Source organism: Equus przewalskii, chromosome 7 (assembly GCF_037783145.1).
Source record: "Equus przewalskii isolate Varuska chromosome 7, EquPr2, whole genome shotgun sequence".
NCBI lineage: Eukaryota > Metazoa > Chordata > Mammalia > Perissodactyla > Equidae > Equus > Equus przewalskii.
The window spans coordinates 41,994,213-42,012,651 of NC_091837.1; the positions used below are offsets into that span (position 1 = coordinate 41,994,213).

General features: G+C 37.6%; 1 protein-coding gene across 14 annotated transcripts in view; it reads right to left on the reverse strand.

Annotated features, from left to right (window-relative positions):
• The window catches only part of GREB1L (GREB1 like retinoic acid receptor coactivator), a 243,667-nt gene that overhangs the window by 133,688 nt on the left and 91,540 nt on the right, over window positions 1–18,439 (reverse strand). For all 14 annotated transcript variants that reach the window (XR_011542603.1, XM_070629709.1, XM_070629713.1 and 11 more), the window contains one exon: window positions 10,933–11,036. The gene's annotated coding sequence lies outside the window, so the exon portion shown is untranslated. The remainder of the gene's footprint in view (window positions 1–10,932; window positions 11,037–18,439) is intronic.

Genomic DNA, 18,439 nt, shown 5'->3' on the forward strand with positions numbered 1-18,439 from the left:
AAATATAAGCATATTTCATTTAAACCTATTATCAGTTAAGAAAAGTTTAAAAGAATAAAATTAAATATATGACAGCTAAAAATACAAGAAATACAATTTTTTGTCATTAAAAGGAAAGAATTATTTATGTTTTGGGAGATACTTATGAATAAAAATTCTATTTCTTCAATTAAAGAATGCACCACTAAGGGGCTGGCCCGGTGGCATGGTGGTTAAGTTCACATGCTCTGCTTCAGCAGCCCGGGGTTTGCAGGTTCAGATCCCGGGCAAAGACCTACACACCACTCATTAAGCCATGCTGTGGTGGCATCCCACATACAAAATAGAGGAAGACTGACACAGATGTTAGCTCAGGGCCAATCTTCCTCACCCCCCCCCCCAAAAAAAAGCACCACTAATATCCTTACACCTCATTAGCAAATATTTTTCACTTTCAGAGCTCAAATATCCTAAATTCTAGAAAAACCAAACCTCATAGCAAATGACTTTATTGCATCCTACCAGGTCAATGAATCCCAGATTTGTACTTGAGATAACATAAAAATTCAAACTGCACATATAAACCAGGAAAAATAGACAACTGAAAAAATCTAAGACATAAATTTTTATATCACTGAAACAAACTTTGGTACTAGTAACAATATTCAGGAAAACAAATTTCTTAACTTACTACATGGATTTTTTTTTAAAAAGCTTTCCTCAGAGAATCAACAAGAGTAATTGACCCACCACAGAGGAAATATTCAATCTTCATTAAATATTTATTCAGCGCAATAGGTTGTTAGGTCTATGTGGACCTCAAAGAAGAAATAGTTCCTATCTGGTAGGAAGTGGGTCTTGGGAGAATTGAATAGAGATGAGAAGCAGTTTCTCAAGTCATGACAATATATTTCAAAATGACAAAGCTAAAAACTAGAGATGTGCTACAAAATGCATGTGACTACTTTGAAATCTGATACAAAGAAAGGGATACTTAAGGAAGTATTAATTTTAACAAGATTTGACTGGGTAAGCAACTTGATTTCCTATTAATGTAGCACAATAACATTTGGATGTGCAAGATCAGTTCCCAACCGTCCTACACTGTATCCTAGCCAGGTCACTTGTCTTCTCTGGGCCTGTTTCCTTATCCATAAAATAGGGGATGAAGGTAATACATTTCCAGATTAAAAACAGTATGGTGGAAATGGGGGCAGAGAAGAAATTCTATTCACAATAGGAACAACAAAAATAATACCTAGGAATCACCTTAATGATGAATATGTGATAACATCATTTTTTAATTGCAAATAACAGTAGAATTTTGGGGGAACATTATGAAAACATCCATAAATTCATAAGGAAGACTATCAAAGAAAAGATGGAAGAAAATTTCTTCAAAAAAGGTTGTAAGAGGAGATGAGTCAAAATAAATGTTAAATTATGAAGACAGAGCTTTTGGCCTTTAAATTCGTGTCACCAAATCCAATGAACATTTTTCAGTTCTCATCTAACATTGTCCTGGTAGATTTTTTTTTTTTTTTTGGCTGAGGAAGATTAGCCCTGAGCTAACGTCTGTTGCCAATCTTCCTCCACTTTATATGTGAGTCACCAGCACAGCATGGCTGATGATTGGTGTAAGTCCGTGACCAGGATCTGAACCCATGAACCCCGGCTGCTGAAGCAGAACATGCCGAACTTAACCACTGTGCCACAGGGCCAGCCCCTTGGTAGATTTCTTGAAACTTTCTTTCCTTCTGCTGATTTCATCTCACGACTTTTCTAGTTTTCCTCCTTCCCTAAGCTGCTTCTCAATTTCCTTTGCACTCCCATAATACACTACCCAGCACTCTAATGTTGCAGTTCCACAGGGTTTAGTCTGTGGTAGCCATCTTTCAAGACGGCTCCACTGATTCTCACCTTCTGTGTAATCCCTTCCCACATTGAATCAGGGCTGACTTGTGGGATAAAAATATTGAGGGACTGGCCCCACGGTCAAGTGGTTAAAGTTCTGCACACTCCGCTTTGGTGGCCCAGGTTCGTGGGTTTGGATCCTGAGTGCAGACCTACTCCATTCATCACCCATGCTGTGGAGGCATCCCACATACAAAGTGGAGGAAGACTGGCACAGATGTTAGCTCAGGGACAATCTTTCTCAAGCAAAAAAAAAAAAACAACAAAAAAAAGAGGAGGATTGGCAAAGGATGTTAGCTCCTTTGAATCTTCCCCACAAAATACATAAATAAATAAATAATAAAATAACATATTGAACAAGTGACAATGTGTGACTTCCAAAGTCATAAAAGATATTGCAGTTTGTGTCTCAACCTCTTGGATCTCTTGCTCTAAGGGAAAGCAGCCACCATGCTGTAAGGACACTCAAGCAGCTCTGCGGAGAGGCCCTCACGAGCAGGAACCAAGGCCTCCTGCCGAGAGCCAGCACCAACTTGCCTAATTGCTCTCCTTGCCTCCTCTCTGGCAATCCCTCCAATCACTTCTCTGCAGTACAGTGAAAATATAATCATGTCAACTCTTTGCTAAAGCCCTTTGTGGTTTTATATTGCTCTGAGGATAAAAATCAACATTGTAAATATCCCTACTCATCTCTCCAGCTTTATCTTGCACTGTTCTCTTCCTAAACAGTGTGCTCCAGCAACACTGACCAACTTTTAAACATGTATGTTCCCTCTGCCTGTAATACCACCTATCCTGTCTTTTACTTTGTCTTAGTGAAATCCCATTCATCCTTTAGATCTCAACTCAAGCACTGCTTCCCTGACACCTCAACACTTTGCTAAAGCTCCCACAGAACGTATTCATCTCCTTCCTATTACCTCATTTTTGATTAATGTGTGTCTTCCCTGTTAAATTCTAAGCTACACGAAGGCAGGGACTACGTTTTTCTGCTTTGGCCTATTATTGAAATCACAGCACCTACTGTGGTACCCTCCTACATAGTAGGTCCTCAAAAACATTGTTTGAATAATTTAATAATTTAAAATATAGGGCTGGCACAAGAATGAGAAGCTCATTGGCTACAGTCCCAAAAGACTTTATAAGAATTATTATATGACAGTTGAGGCATTGTAAAACAATAAAGGGAAGGAGAAATTATTCATTTAATGATACTGAAATAATGATCAACAATTTAAAAAGTGATAAATTCTAGAGAGAAGAAAAGATTAAATTTAAATATCTATACCTAATACATTTACATGCCTGCCCCCATCAAACCATATAAAAACTAAGAGGAAACAGAATTAAATATTTATTATGCTGATATTTATCACGTATCAAGATTTATTATGGTATCATAGTGAGAATTTAGCTTTCTAGGCCTAGAAATTACAAAGGATAAGACTGACAGATTTGACTAGTAAAAATACAAAACTTCCACACATTTAACATGTAAAACAAATAAAAAGAAAGAACAATCAGCTGAGAAAAATGTTTCTAGCTGATGAAAATAGTTAATGCCTACTATGAAATAATAAAGTAAAACATTAACACCCCAACCCCTGGGAATAACCTAATACTCATTCCCTCAACAGGGAAAGAGGTAAGCACATTATAGTAACAGAAATAACCACCACCATTTATTGAGCACCTACTGTGTACCTCACATGCACTATCTCATTTAACCCTCACAAAACCACCCATAAGTGGAACATTATGAAGACGTAAGAAGTATATTTTTGACACAGAAATTTATTCATAATATATGAAGTGGAAAATATATTATAAAACAATACAGTCCCACTTCTATAAGGAAAAAATACATAAATAACCTCGTAAGATAGAGAGAAATCCAAACAGTGTGATATAAATCACAAAATAGTGGGTGACATGATGATAGGATGTACTTTTTTTCCTTTATGCTTACCTTTATTTTCCAGTTTTCTACAATAAAGAAGTTACTTTAAAATTTTACGCATGCTGCCAACAAGTAAGCCCTATATGCTTTTATCATCATCATTACCACTATCGTTATGGACGTTGACATTTGACAGCTGCAAAACACTGACTTTCTTAATTGACAGGCAATACTTCTTAAGGTAACACTTTTGTAGGTTTGTTATAGGAAAATGTACAGTGACAAATACAGTTTATGAACATGTGCATAGTAAAGATTATAAATAAATATAATTTGTTTTTAATATCCCTTCAGATATTTTTACTATCATGAGATAATGAACTTGTTGAGTTTATTTATAGTAGTTGCTCATGTGGAACTTTGAAAGAAATTTTCCATGATGATATAGGAAGTAGTCCCAAATTGATAACCCCTAAGATGAAAAACAAATTTCACAACTTAGTGTTAAAAAAAACCCTTTCATTAATTATCCTTCTGTGTCTACTCAAACTTACCTCTCATCATACTCCAATATGAAACACCTGCTTCTATCAATTTAATTTTATTGCTGTTCCCCACAAATAAGCCCATATCTGTCTCTGTGCCTTTGTTCAAGTTCTCCATCCCATTCCCTCACTTGACTTTTCAGCCTTAATCCTTTTTTCTTTTTGTTTAAAGATTGGCACCTGAGCTACCATCTGTTGCCAATTTTTTTTTTTTTTCTTCTTCTTCTTCTTCTTCTCCCGTAAGCCCCCCACCGGTACATAGTTGTATATTGCACTTGTGAGTGCCTCTGGCTATGCTATGTTGGACACCGCCTCAGCATGGCCTGATGAGCAGTGCCATGTCAGCAGCCAGGATCTTAACCGGTGAAACCCTGGGCCGCCAAAGCGGAGCGTGGGAACTTAAGCACGCGGCCACGGGGCCGGCTCCACAGCCTTAATCCTTTTCTTGCTTTGCTCACGTTTATCTTTCTCTTTATAACTCCCACATCACCTAGCAGAGTTATAGGCATACAGCTGGCACTTAAGAAACAATGATATCACAAACATTTTCAATGGTATCACAAGCTATATTGAATCAATAGGGAAACTGTGCCTCTGTAGGTGTTTAAAATAGAAGATTTCTATTTTAAGGATGAAAAAAAATTCTTCCTTTTAATTTGAGTAGATAATATGTTTACCTGATTAAAAATCTAGCAGTAGAAAACAATGTATAGTAAAAAGTATTTATTCCACAGTCTCCTCTCACAGGGAACCACTTTCATTATTTTTTTTTTGGAAAGAGATACTTTAGATTTTTAAAATACATATATAAATAAAGGTAAGTTAAACACATTCACTCTTTTGGACCTTGCTTTTTTAAGTTAAAAAATATCTTAGAGATCTTTCTATTTAGGCACATACTTCCTCATTCTTTTTTGTGGCTTCGGAGAATTCCCTGGCATGTATATACCATGATTATTATAAACTAGTCCCTTAATGATGGACACTTAGTTTCCAATCTTTGTCATTACTAAAGATAGTGGAATAACCAACCCTGCAGTAACTAATACACACTAATTTTAGCACTTGGATAAATTCCTAGAAGTGAAATTACTGGGTCAAAGGATATATGCATTAATTTTGTTAAATATTGCCAACTGCCTTGCTTTTGTTTTGTTTTGTTTTAGCAGACACAAAGCAGATTTCATTTCTTCCACACATCAGAAATATTTTCAATCATAGTTCAGTTTCTCTAAAGTCTGTCTACATCAAGTAGTTAAAACGCCAAGAGCACAGAAAAGCTGAGTTGGAGGGAATCCCTGATAGTGAGGCACTAAGTGAGGGTTGAACTAAGAGTTGAACCAATTCACACTCCCATTAGCAATGTATGTATCCCATACCTTCAACAACATAGGATATTATCTATTTTTGGATCTTCATCAATCTGACAGATTAAAAATGATATCTTAATGTAGTTTTAATCTGCACTTCTCTTATTATTAATGAAAATGAATATCTTTTCAAATGTTTAAAAGTCCTTGAATTTTCTTCTGTGAAATTTCCAAACTTTATCCATTTTTATATTTGGTTGTTGGTTTTATTTTTGATTTGTAGGAGCTTTTTATGTATTAAGGAATTTTGTCCTTTATGTATGATAAGAGTTGCAACATTTCCCCCAGTTGCCATTTTGCTTTTTGACTTTGCTTATAGTGTTTGTTGTTATTTTTCAATGCAGACAGTCTTAACTTTTATATAATTAAATTTATCAATTTTTAAAATGTTAAGTAGTTATCTGGAAACACAGAACTCACTTTATTTGTTTAATTAAATAATCTGCATTAGCCAGTGTTATATTTCCTAGAGGCACTAAGAAAGCAAAGGAGTGGAATACAAGGGGAGAGGTAGAGAAAAAAATTCTATCTAAATGCATTGAATCTGCAAAGATATTATTTTTCCATTTAAAAAAAAAATTCTTAAGCTTTTTCAGTTTATTGATGATTTTGTGAGGGGAACAAAACAGATATTTCCACCCTACCCACTCTCTTACTTTTGCAAAAGGGGCAGAAACACACACACATACCCTACAAAAACAGGAAAAGAGGAGGAAGAGAATGAACAAGGTGGGTTTGAAGTAGCCAGGAGAATGAAAATTTTAATTCGGTAGCTTCTGATTCTAGAAGAAAAAGAAGGAATATCTTTTGAGCCATTCTTTTTCTGGATTTTGGACTTCAAATTAGTGGAAGGGCTGCATACTTTTGTTAGAGGGGAGAAGACCCCAGGCAGAAGTGTCAAATATGGGTTTTTTTCCAATAAGGATGTTTATGGATTTTCTCCCTTTGTACCCCAAATTCCCATTATCAACCCTTCCCCTACTTCCTACAGATGTTCTACGTTTCTTTAGCCCATGCTTGAAATAAATGGGGTCCAATCAGTTGTTTATTATTATCTTTGTTGGTGATTCCTACATCTACATCTTTGGCTGTAAAGTCTTTTCTGAGTTGCTGCTCACCACTTAGCCTCAATATGTCAACTCAATATGTCCAAAATTAATATGTCCAAAACAAAAATTATTATTATTAGAGTAAAAGCTATTCCTATTTCCTAATTTAATTATTTTTATTTATTCCCCTATAAGGTACTATGAACTGTGCTAGGAAGGACGGTAAAGGCAGTCTCTAATCTCAAAGAGATCCTAATCTAGAGGTGAAGACAGATCTGCACATGTGTAAATGTTCACTAGAAGTAGGAACAAAGTACTATAAAAGCACAGAGAATGTAGCAATACTGTGTGGAGAAAAGAAGAAAATATCAGAGAAGAGATGACATTTAGGGGACTTTAAAGGATAAAGTAGGGATTTATCAAATAGAGTTGGGATGATCTCACAGGCCAATAGGTCAGAATGTCAAAGGCATGGTTTATTTTAGAAATACTGAAAGTTCATTGTTGGGGGGCATTGAGTGGAAGAGAAGAGAATACGAAAGTAGGTTGGGTCCACTCTGTAAGGAACTTTATATGCCAGATTAGGAATTTGAATTTAATCCCAGAAACACGGGATAGCCAATAGAAGTTTTCAAAAAAGGAATTAACAATCAAATTTTTAAAAAATAGAAGGAAACTCTGGTGACAGTGTGAAAGTTGGATTAGAGATCAGATAAAAGGTTTCTGCAAGAGTGTAGGAAGAGGTGATAGGAACTGCACATAACCAAGGATGGAAGGAACAGACATGAGAAGCCCTCTCAGTAGGCAGTTAGAAATTCAGGACTCGAGCTCAGGAGTGGGGACTGAACAAACAGACCCTGGAGACAGACAGCTGCCACAGAGAGAGTTGATATCAATACTGGTGAGATTACCCAGGGATTGCCTTAGTGGAGAAAGTGTGGAGTAAGAGGGTCAAGGAGGGAAGTCTGAGAAACACTATCACTTGAGAGTCAAGCAAAGGAAGAGGAAAACCCAACAAAGCAGATGGAGAAGGAGCCATAGAAGAAGTAGGAAGGAAACCAGGAACCAACAGGGTTGTGAAAGCCAAGGGACAAGAGAGCTAGGAGAAATGGGAGGTAGTCAACAGTTTCAACAGATAAGAGAGGTCAGTAGGATTAAGAATGAAAATGTGCCATGGCATGTAGCAATTATTTTTTCAAGAAGTGTGGTTAACGAGGATGGAAGTAAGTTGGTAGATGTAAGAAAGGTAAAATGGCAGGAAAGAGTAATTAGAGGGAAGGATGTTGTAGGATGAGGTTCTTCCCTCAAAGAAAAGGGAGAGGTGATAATAGAAGAAAGGAGATGATTAATGCAATAAAGCCCTAGAGAAGGTACTGAAGGGAGAGAGGAACAAATGGAAGACATCCATGGCAGAACCACAAGGCAACAGCCTGGGTCTCTGATGACAGCAGAGATGCTTTATCAGCCTCAGACAATTCTCTCCAAACTTTGTTTATATGGGAAAGAAAGAAACTTCTAATTTGCTGTTTAGTGTTTTCTGCTATTTGCAAACAAATGTAATCCTAACTGGTACAGGAGAGAAGGGTGTTGAAAGAATAAGCAAGGACCTCTCAAAAGCATGAAAACGTGAAATAGCACAGTATGTTCAGAAGACAAGACCAATCCAGCATTATTAGACTACCAAATGTGAGAGAGGGAGTGGTAGGAAAGGAAGATGAAAATGTATCCTCAGGTGTGAGGAGTTGAGACTGGATCCTGTACACAAAAAGTAGCCATGCGGAAGGGCATTAAGCAAAGGAATGACATGTTCCCATTTCAGCTTTGAGTAGATTCATCTAGTGGCAGTCTGGAAGGGACTCATGAGGAGGCAAAACAGGATGCAGGGAGAGTGTTTAGAAAGTTCTACTATAGTCCTGGTGAGAGATCATGATGTCTGGATGGGTGCAGCTATGGTAGGGTTACACAGGACGGGCAGATCTGAGAAGTATTCAGGATCAGCAGGAATTGGTGACTAATGACACGGACAAGTGACTCAGGATGAAGCCTTGGTCTCTACCTTACATTGCTTTTCTCCATCTCCACTGTTAGTACATTCAGGCATGACACTATCTCATTTATTCATTCAACAAATATTTATTGAGTGCCTTCTCTTTGTCAGGTCCTGCAGATGCAATGCAGAACAAGCTAGAAATGGTCTCTGCCCTCATAGATCTTAGTTAGGAATGTCAGTGCTGAAAGCTTCATACGTGATATCTCATTTAATCCTCAGAACAACCTTTGATATAGTAAGTACTATTATTCTCCCCATTGGTCAGGGGAGGTAACCCAGTCTTAGAAAGTTTAATAATTTGCTCAAGGTCAACAGGCTAGCTGATAAGTGGTGGTGCCAGGAATCAGACATAGAACCATCTTACTTCAAAGCCATATTGTTAATCACTTGACTGTCTTGTGTCTTACACAATTACATATAAGGTACTAAATACCATGACAAGGAGTGCAGTGGTTTGGATTATTGCAGCCTCCTAACTGGACATTCTTTCTGCACTTGGCATGTTCCAGCCAGAATAATTTTTCTAAAATGCAAATTGGGGAGAATGGTGGTACCTTCTTTGATTGGGGAACTCTGAGGGGGAAGATGAGGTTTTGAAGCAAAGGAGATGCATTCAGGTCTTAGACATATTGATTTTGAGATGTCTGTGAAATACCCAAATAGAGATATCCAGCAGTAGTTTGATAGACAAATCTCAAATTTAAGGGGAAGCAGGGCTGGAGAGAAAGTCCTTGATATCACTAGTTTTCAGAGGTCAGCTAAAGTCAAGGCCAATACTGGGACTCTTCAGGGGCTCCTGGAAGTGAGAGGAGCAGCCTGCTGAGGAAAGGGTAGTTGGGTACAGGGGTGAAGAGAGTGGCATAGATTTGGAATAATTGATTAGAGGAAAAGGAGAGGGACTTAGCTAACAACAGTCAAAGATATAACTAAGTCGTATTTACGGTCAGGGACAATGAATTCATAGTGATATCAATCTGCATGGTTGAGGGATTTTCTCTAGTAGCAATCACTAACTCAAGAACAGGAAAACTTGCCAAAATTTCACTATTTTACTAGGTCCTTTCTTTTCTCCCAGTCTGATTTAAGACCTTGCCTGTGAGTTCCCAGAGCACCCTGAATTTCCCTTTGACTGGCTAATGAACACTTGACCTATCAGGTTCTGTGTAAGTCCATCTCTCCTTTGGACTTTGAAATCCTCAAAAACTCCTTTGAGACTTTGAAAACTTGCATTTTTTATTGTTTTTTATTCCCAGCAACTTGCACAGTGCTATTTGTGTACTTGTTTTATCTCCAGGTTGGACTGTAAAGTCTCTGAGGCAGCAACTGTGACATTGCACAGTTTTGCAGGGGCAGCACCTCAGTTCAAAGCCTCACACCCAGTATGTCCTCATTAAACATTTGTGGGATCAGACTGACTTTAATCTGGAGCCACAATGTAGAAACTAATGAACTATCTAATACTGTGAAAAGTGACTTATAAGTTTTCAGATTTGGAATAAACGGTCCCTCCTCTCAAGCTTTCACTCTCTGTTTTTCATTCGGACACCTCTACCCTGGTATGTGCCATTTCGTCATTGGAGTTTGGGCCCTACTGGCAGCTCTACTGGCTTTGTGACCATGGATGATCTACTAAGCATTTCTGGGCTGTCTGAGTCCTTGTTAGTAAAATTTAAAGGATTGGACCCAATGATTGCGGATGTCCTTTCTCATTCTAAAACCCAAGGAATCCATGACCCATGGAAGACCTTTAAACCATACCTGAGAACCATTGTCTTATAAAGCATGACTAAAACATGGGCTCCATGTTTCACTTTTGGAAAAGGCAAATAAATCCTTTCTCTATAAAACTGGGTTATAATCTGAAAAGCACATTGCTTCTAAAATGAAGACCCTGACACTTTAATTATTGCTTTGACTACTGGTTAAAGCATTTGATCAGATGCAAGTTTGTTTCTCAATGGTAGGTTTACCCAAAAATCAAAGAAAGGCCATGGTAGTTCACTTTGGTAGTAAAAAGAGAAGAAAGTTAGAAGAATGTGAAACTTCATCTTGGATCTCATATGTACCTTGGTAACACTTTCCTTTTTTTTTCAGATGAGAAACCAAAAGAGTGTAAGTGACTTACTCAAGATTAGAGAAGCACTAAATGGCAAGGATGGTGCTAGAATCCAAGGCTCCCAGTCATATACTTTCCTTTTTTTTTAATTGGCCAAATTGTTCAAAAATCTCCTGAAAGACAAAAACAGATGAAGGTGAAATGTCAGTTGGTTGAATTTAAACAGAGACGACACTGTGTTCTTTCCAGGTTCAACAATAAACAATTCCAGGGATTAGCATGAAGTGCTGGCAGATGAAAACATTCTGACTCCTAAACAAAAATATTTGTATTTTTGCACCACAGTTAGTAAATCAATTGTAAAAATTAAAGTAATGGAAAAAAAGGAGATTGCAACCCCAGAACACAATTTTCCTTTACTCTTGGAAGACAGATTGAAGAAAACAAAACAAAATCCCCATGGCTCCCTTCATTAGCAGCCAGGGTGGTGAGTCCCTCGTAAATCCCACTTATAAAGGCTCCTGGCCACCTGCAGAGACCAGGAGGACCAATCACATTAGTGAAGACGCCAGATGACCAAAGGAAGCAGTGAGAGTCTGGGAAAGCGAGTAAACAAAAGGCAGCATTCCAAATGAATGCCCCTGCTAGAGCCTGCCTTGTAAAATGCCTGGATGTGAGAAGCCCAAAGCAGATTAGCTTAAGGCAACAAAAGTTCAAATAAGATACAAAGAACTCATTTTGACACATTAAGAAATCATCTTCATTAGATCATCAGGTGCTTAAGTGTAATTATTAAGAAAATATTCCACCTAAGTTGTGTTTGAAGCAGCAAGGCCTAGAAGCACAGGGACATAAAAATGGTTCTTGAATACAACATGTTCATGACCAAAATTCATGAACCAGACACACCGGCCTTTTTCCATTTTAATCTCCCTGACATTTTAAAGGCCTGTCATGACTTTAAAACTTGTTGTACATATCATTCCAATTTTACGACGCAGCTCATGAGTGCTACTTTAAATATCAACTAGAATATTCGAATCTTTCCCACTGTAAGTGATTTTTCTTCCACATTGTTGCCTCATTTACAAAGAAAATAAGTAACCCTTTCGGGTGTGAATGGCCAAAATGAAAAGCAGCAAAACATTAGGCCATGGTATAATTTCCTGAACATTCTCCATCACTTTACATGCTTGTTTTGCTTTCGTTGCAAAGTTTAAAGTCAAATACAATTTAGATGTTTAAATTTGAAAATGTGGAAGGAAAACCTTCTTTACTTCCATGTGGAGAAGACTGAGATTTGTTTTCTTTTGTTTTGAGGGGAGAGTTAGGGACTTATGTTAAATAAATTTAATAACTTCCAATATTGTTTGCCAGTCTTATTCACGAAAGTATCCACATTGCTAAGCCTAATAACACTTACGTAAAGTAGAAATAATTACTTATTGAAAGTCCTGTAAGAAGACCTGGTCTCTGACAATGTGCAATACTAGATCCAGTCAACATTTTCAGGTGTACAAACCATCAAGCAGTCTGAAATTTTACAAATGTATTGAGGCCCCCTTATCAACAGCAGATAAGCAGATAGGCAAAAATGGTTCTGATAATTTAAATAGTCCTAAAAGCCTAAAGCCAACGCTGAGGTATAATAATGAGAATCTTTCTCTGTAATTTCTATTTCTTAAAAATTAATTTCTCATCATACCTCCTCAGTTTTGCTTGATTATAATAATCACCCCTCACCAAGAACAGAAGTAGCTCAGCTTCCACTTTCCCATTGAGAGGTACTCCCGCTGTTTTGACAAACCCGAATAGGGCCCTATGGAAGACTGCACTGACACAGAAGGAAAGAGCTTCACCTGACTGGCTGACGTCACCTGGGGCCTTAGGCCAGGTGAAAACTTTGACTTCGTTTGTGTTCAAGGGGAAAAACACTGCTAAAGTTCAGTGAGTCTAAACTCCATTAAACTTTTTGACTCCATAAACCTTTAGGTTTTATCACTTTTCTAGGTTTAAAAATTACATAATCATCCTAATAACATAGTAAAGCTTAAAATTTTTATAATACTCATTTAAAAAATATAATAAATCAATCACTCCTGTTTGACAGAGGGAAAAATAATTACAGCGATAAAGGGATGGTGGGTGGCAGACGAGGGGCCCAGCCCTGCCCTCGTGAAGAAACTCTCGTTGGTGCTATGGCTTCTCTGGCTTTTCAGTTTTGTCACACAGCCAGTGGCAGAAATATGTCCTAACAAGTCAGTAACAGCCTATTTTCTCAGATAGCTCCTTATTTGCTGACTGCAAACACAGAGCGTCTCCTTCCATTGTCTCCTCTACTCCTTCCCTCTCCCCTTGGTAGCTAAGAGGCAGGACCAAGAATGGCCTGACCTGTGCTGTTCCTAAACCAATGAGGACAGCGGTGTGGTGAGTGACAAATCTGATTTAAATCATGCTCTACTACTTTACAATCATGTGGCTTGAGGCTAGTTATCTGTAAAATGGGAATAGTATCTCCTACCTTATAGGGTTATAGTAGAGAAGACAACGTACGTGAAGTGCCTGGCATATATTAGGCCATACAATAAATGTTAATACTCTTACTTACATAAATCCCTAATCATAGGGAGATTTACGTTTTTATACTTCATGTAGAGTTCTTTCATGTATATTATCTCAGCTAATCTTTGTCAGATTACCACACTCAGAAGTAGCAAATTAGTCAAATGCATGTCCTCTGACTCCAGAATCAATGTTCTTTTCCTATTGTGCTGCCATGTAACAGGTTGTGATGGTGGAGACCACACTGTATGCCTATATCATAAGCTCCTGTGGGTGGGGATGGGGAGCAAGGACTGAACTGGGAGGGATCTTAGAAGAAAGAAAAGGAAGGAAAAAACAGACACACAATCAAAGAAACCCATACTACTTAGCAGGGTAATTGCCAGAGGGATAATTTGCCCTTGGGGTTCATCAATACAGTATCTTTTATTGGTAAAAAAAGGCAATGAGAAAAACAGTGAAACACAATTATAACGTCCTAAGTTCTAGATCTTTATAAGAATGTGATTATTTTAGATTGCTCAAAGAAAAATTTACAAAAACAACAGACTTTCAAAATATTATCTTAGTCTAAGGTTGAGAAAGGTTTCCTAATTGTTATTAGATGCAACCAACATCTAAATTAACCAAAATTTTCTAAACACCTCAGAACTATACCAGGAGCTGTAATATACTTCATTTAATTCTCACAATAACATCCTGAGATACATATTGTATTCATTACATGAGAATACAGACTCCAAAAGACTGAGTCAGACTAAAAGAAAATGGGATTCCTACCTCACTATATGATTCTATACAATTAAACTTTGAATTTACTATTTGAATTTTTTAAACTTCAAATTTTCTAATAAGATAAATTTAAAACTTAACCCAGGAGGATAATTTTTCACCCAGGAATACAATCTTCACTCTCCCTTACAAGCTTTCATTCTCTTACCTATCCTGGGAAAATCTTTGTTAAGAAGCGAAATGTAAGGAACCTCCTAATGAAACTGAGGTATGTGGACCAATGGCATAAGTTGGAAGACAAATTGCTCTTTCTTTTTGGGTAAAAAGTGAAGAAACAAAGGCGACTCCTAGGAAGAAACAGCATGAAGAAACAAGTGATCATAGCTATGAATGGAGACAATCAACAGTCAAGAGAGGTGCAGTGGATCACTGCTGTTGACCTGGGTGCTCACTGAGGCTCTTAAAGTCACTCTGCTGGTCAGATAGTGATGACGGTAGTGGTGGTAGAAAGTGCTGAATGATACATCAGGAGTCATAGTGAGCAAGACTAGAATTAACATTCCCATTTGTTTCAGCAACTGAAACAGCACAGGCTATATTTGACCTGAATGTAACAAAGTAGAAAATCTGGTTGGAATTACTACTGATTTTTCCTGATGAAAGCAATGTGGCCACTTAAAGCTCAGAATCATTCAGATCAGTATTTCTCACAAAGTCTAATTCAAGGATGGCATTAGAATCCCCTGAAGAACACGTTTACCACATAGATTCCTTATCCTCTCTCTCAGAGATTTACCAGTCACTGGTTCTAGGAAATGACTCAGGAATCTGCATTTTGAATATCACAGAAACGGACGCCAGATTTAGCAAACAGGCAACCCTAACCCCAGATGGTTCCATGACATTAGAGTTTGGGAAAAAAAGAAAAAAGAAAGAGGAAGAGATCAAAATTGTGTATGATAGTTAAACAGGACGCTTATTTGTAACAATTAGCCAAACACATTAAAAAGAAAGGGAGAAAACCTCACTGTCTGATCTTAGGACTGGATCCTTGATTGCTTTGTTTCAATCCCCTCCTTTGGAAAATGGAAACAAACCAACGATGATGCCTACCAAGCCCCTTGCCATTCTGTGGTTATGCTCAAAGGAGGTACCTGAGAGCATAAGAGAGTTAGAAAGGGCATTTTGTGGGCTGGCCCAGTGGCGCAGCGGTTAAGTGAGCATGTTCCACTTCTGGCAGCCCGGGGTTCGCTGGCTCGGATCCCGGGTGCGGACATGGCACCGCTTGGCACACCATACTGTGGTAGGCGTCCCACATATAAAGTAGAGGAAGATGGGCATGGATGTTAGCTCAGGGCCAGTCTTCCTCTGCCAAAAGAGGAGGATTGGCAGCAGTTAGCTCAGGGCTAATCTTCCTCAAAAAAAAAAAAGAAAGGCCATTTTGCTATGACAACAGCAACTTGCTCTGGATGAGCATCATATCCACCTCCCACCACTTTTTGGATGCCTATGCCACTTGACCTTTACCTTCTCCTCTCAGGCTGGCCTTAGCAGGGAATAAGAGCATTGAAAAAAATTAAACATTGTTTATCGACTAGGTTTTTAACCGCAAAAACTAAAAAGAAAATCAATCAATTGAAACACTAAAAACAAAAGCATCCCAACAATGTCCTGGCAAATACTGTTCTCACAAAACCTCACAAAAGGCATTGGGATGAAACACTATGCTTAGTATGCAAAGGAAAAAACTCAACTCCTCTAGCTTTTGTACTGTACTTTTCCCCCCAAAGTGACTTCTTAACCAAGCTTTAAGTAGTGATAATTGCATTCTGTGTTACACGAAGGGTGTGTTTCTAAAGAACATTGTGGAATGTTCAACTATGTAATTAGAAGCACCAAGTCTGTAAGGTTCTGAGGTAAAAGAGGATGCAAATGATACTCCTGTTTCATGGAGAAGTTAGACAGAAAAATTGCAATAATATTAAATACCAATTATTGAAGTATTTCATTAGAGAAGGGATGCCAGAAGGGAGGGGAGTTCTTAGAAAGTAGTCCAGGAGCATAGGAGGGTGGAGGTGGGGGTAGAAAGACATATGGGGAGTCCATAAAAATAAATTTTGATGGCTAGCAGTAATCTGGTGGTTAATAAATGCCAGTGTACCTCAGAAATCATGGTATTGCTGCCTATGACATCCTGTTCTGGGTTGCCAAAGTCAGTATATGCCATACAGGGAAATAAATTGAAAAATTAATCACATTAAGTAGAGCTCATGCACACAAAGAAGTATAATCTTAACCTATGTAAGGGACCGAGCAGAATTTGCTTATTCAAGTTTTTTGGGTGTATCACTGTCATAGGGCCTCACTGCTTTACCACTAACAGATGGGGGGCGGGGCTGGGTTGCACGTCATCTGATGTCATTCCCAATGCCGAGGGCTTTATTTTGTTTGTTTCTGGATAATGACATTCTTGGACTGTTAAAGCAGTCAGGGTTTGTCTTTATTGTAGCTTTAAAGTGACACAAGTCACTTTACAGAAAAAGAGGAAGACACCTGATTCACACGACCAGGCACAGCCAAGGGAGCATGTGAACTTTCAACAAGAGAGGAAGCCTCGTACCAGATGTGAAGAAGTAAAGTTTATTTTTCCATTTAGCTTGTTTATTTAAGTAAGAAGGAAGGAGACAGTGACTGCTTCCCACTCCAAACTGCTCAGGGAATGCCTTTCCTTTTTTTCTTTATAAATGAGCAAAGTTGGCTATTGCAGTTTCCAGAGGGATCTGGAAAGGAACCAAGTCACTAATGATTACAGTTCACCTGTAGCTAGTTAAACTTTGAAACCTGCCAATCAACACAGAAAACCAAGAGGGAAGGTCAATGCAGCCTTGCCCATCTAGCATTCTCTCACTCTTTAGATTGAAAATGATTTATTAAGGAAATTATTTTATGAAATGCAAAGCATATTATAGAGACTATAATCAAGGTCTTCATAAGATTCATTTAAACATCTAACAGCTGAGAAACTCTCAAGTCTTAGTTTATTTATTTTCCCTTTCAATTACTGTGTGTAAGAGACAGAGTGATAGAACTTTTACATTTAAAACAAAATAACCAAAGAAAAACATCTTTTGTCCTTGATACATCTCTCTTTTCACATTATTTTGGTCTGACACGCCATTTATTTCTAGACTGAAGATATTTTGGTACACATCCAAAGACACACATACTCTTTTTTCACAAATTGTTGAAACATTCCTCTTAATGCTGAAGGCATTACATGCTACTAACAAATAATACAAAATACACCACAAAACAATCATTGATATTTCATGTATTCATCATCACAAAAACCAGGCTACAAAATATTAAGCGACTTTCATCTATTATTCATTTACACATCTATTTTTTAAAAAGTTTACCTCTTCTTTACCCATAATATCTCCTCATCCCACTTCTTGCAGGAAAAGAGAGAACACCATCACTAAGATTAATGGAGCATTGGTAAAGTATTTTAGGTACAAATGACCCACTTTTACATACATACAGCCAGAACAACTCAGCAAGGGTTTAGGAAGGAGAAAACGCAAAGTTTTTTCTATTGAATTCATGCAGCTGGTGGTGATAGATTGATTGTTCTCCTTTAATGGCAGGGTCAGAAAGACAGAGAGAAAGGCTTTCCATAACTGGCTATATTTTCTATTAATTAATTAATTTATTTGGTTTTTCCTCAAATGTTCTAAGTCAGTGAGATAAATTACTTCCAGTTTTAATTAAAGCCCTCTCAAAGGTTAACTCATACTGCTAAAAGAGAGTGCAAGAGTGGCATAACGGGATGCCTTTTCTTTCCACAAAACAAAATGCAAAATGTTCCCTCTTTATAAAGAGGGAGAAAATGGATCGTATTTATCCCTGAAGTTTTATTTCCTGGAATTGTTTCTTAAACACTGTGTGTTTCATGAAAATGAGAACTTTAGTTTATCATCTTCAAAAACTCAAACTGAAAAGAGAATTGGTAATATATCAAATTTTAGATCCTGCTTGAAACTCAAGAACTAAATTTTGAACTTAAATCTATTCATCTAAGTATCACTATCAAGTGTAAATTAAAATAAGACTCACTCACTTGGTCTTGGCTATGAACTCTCACAAAGATCTGAATCTGGCCCTACAATTACTACAGTTACTGCAAACTTACAATTACTAATATCAGCTAATATTTAATGCTAATTTCAAAGATTTTTCTTCCATGCAACCTAATGGTTGACTTTTATTTGAAACCAAG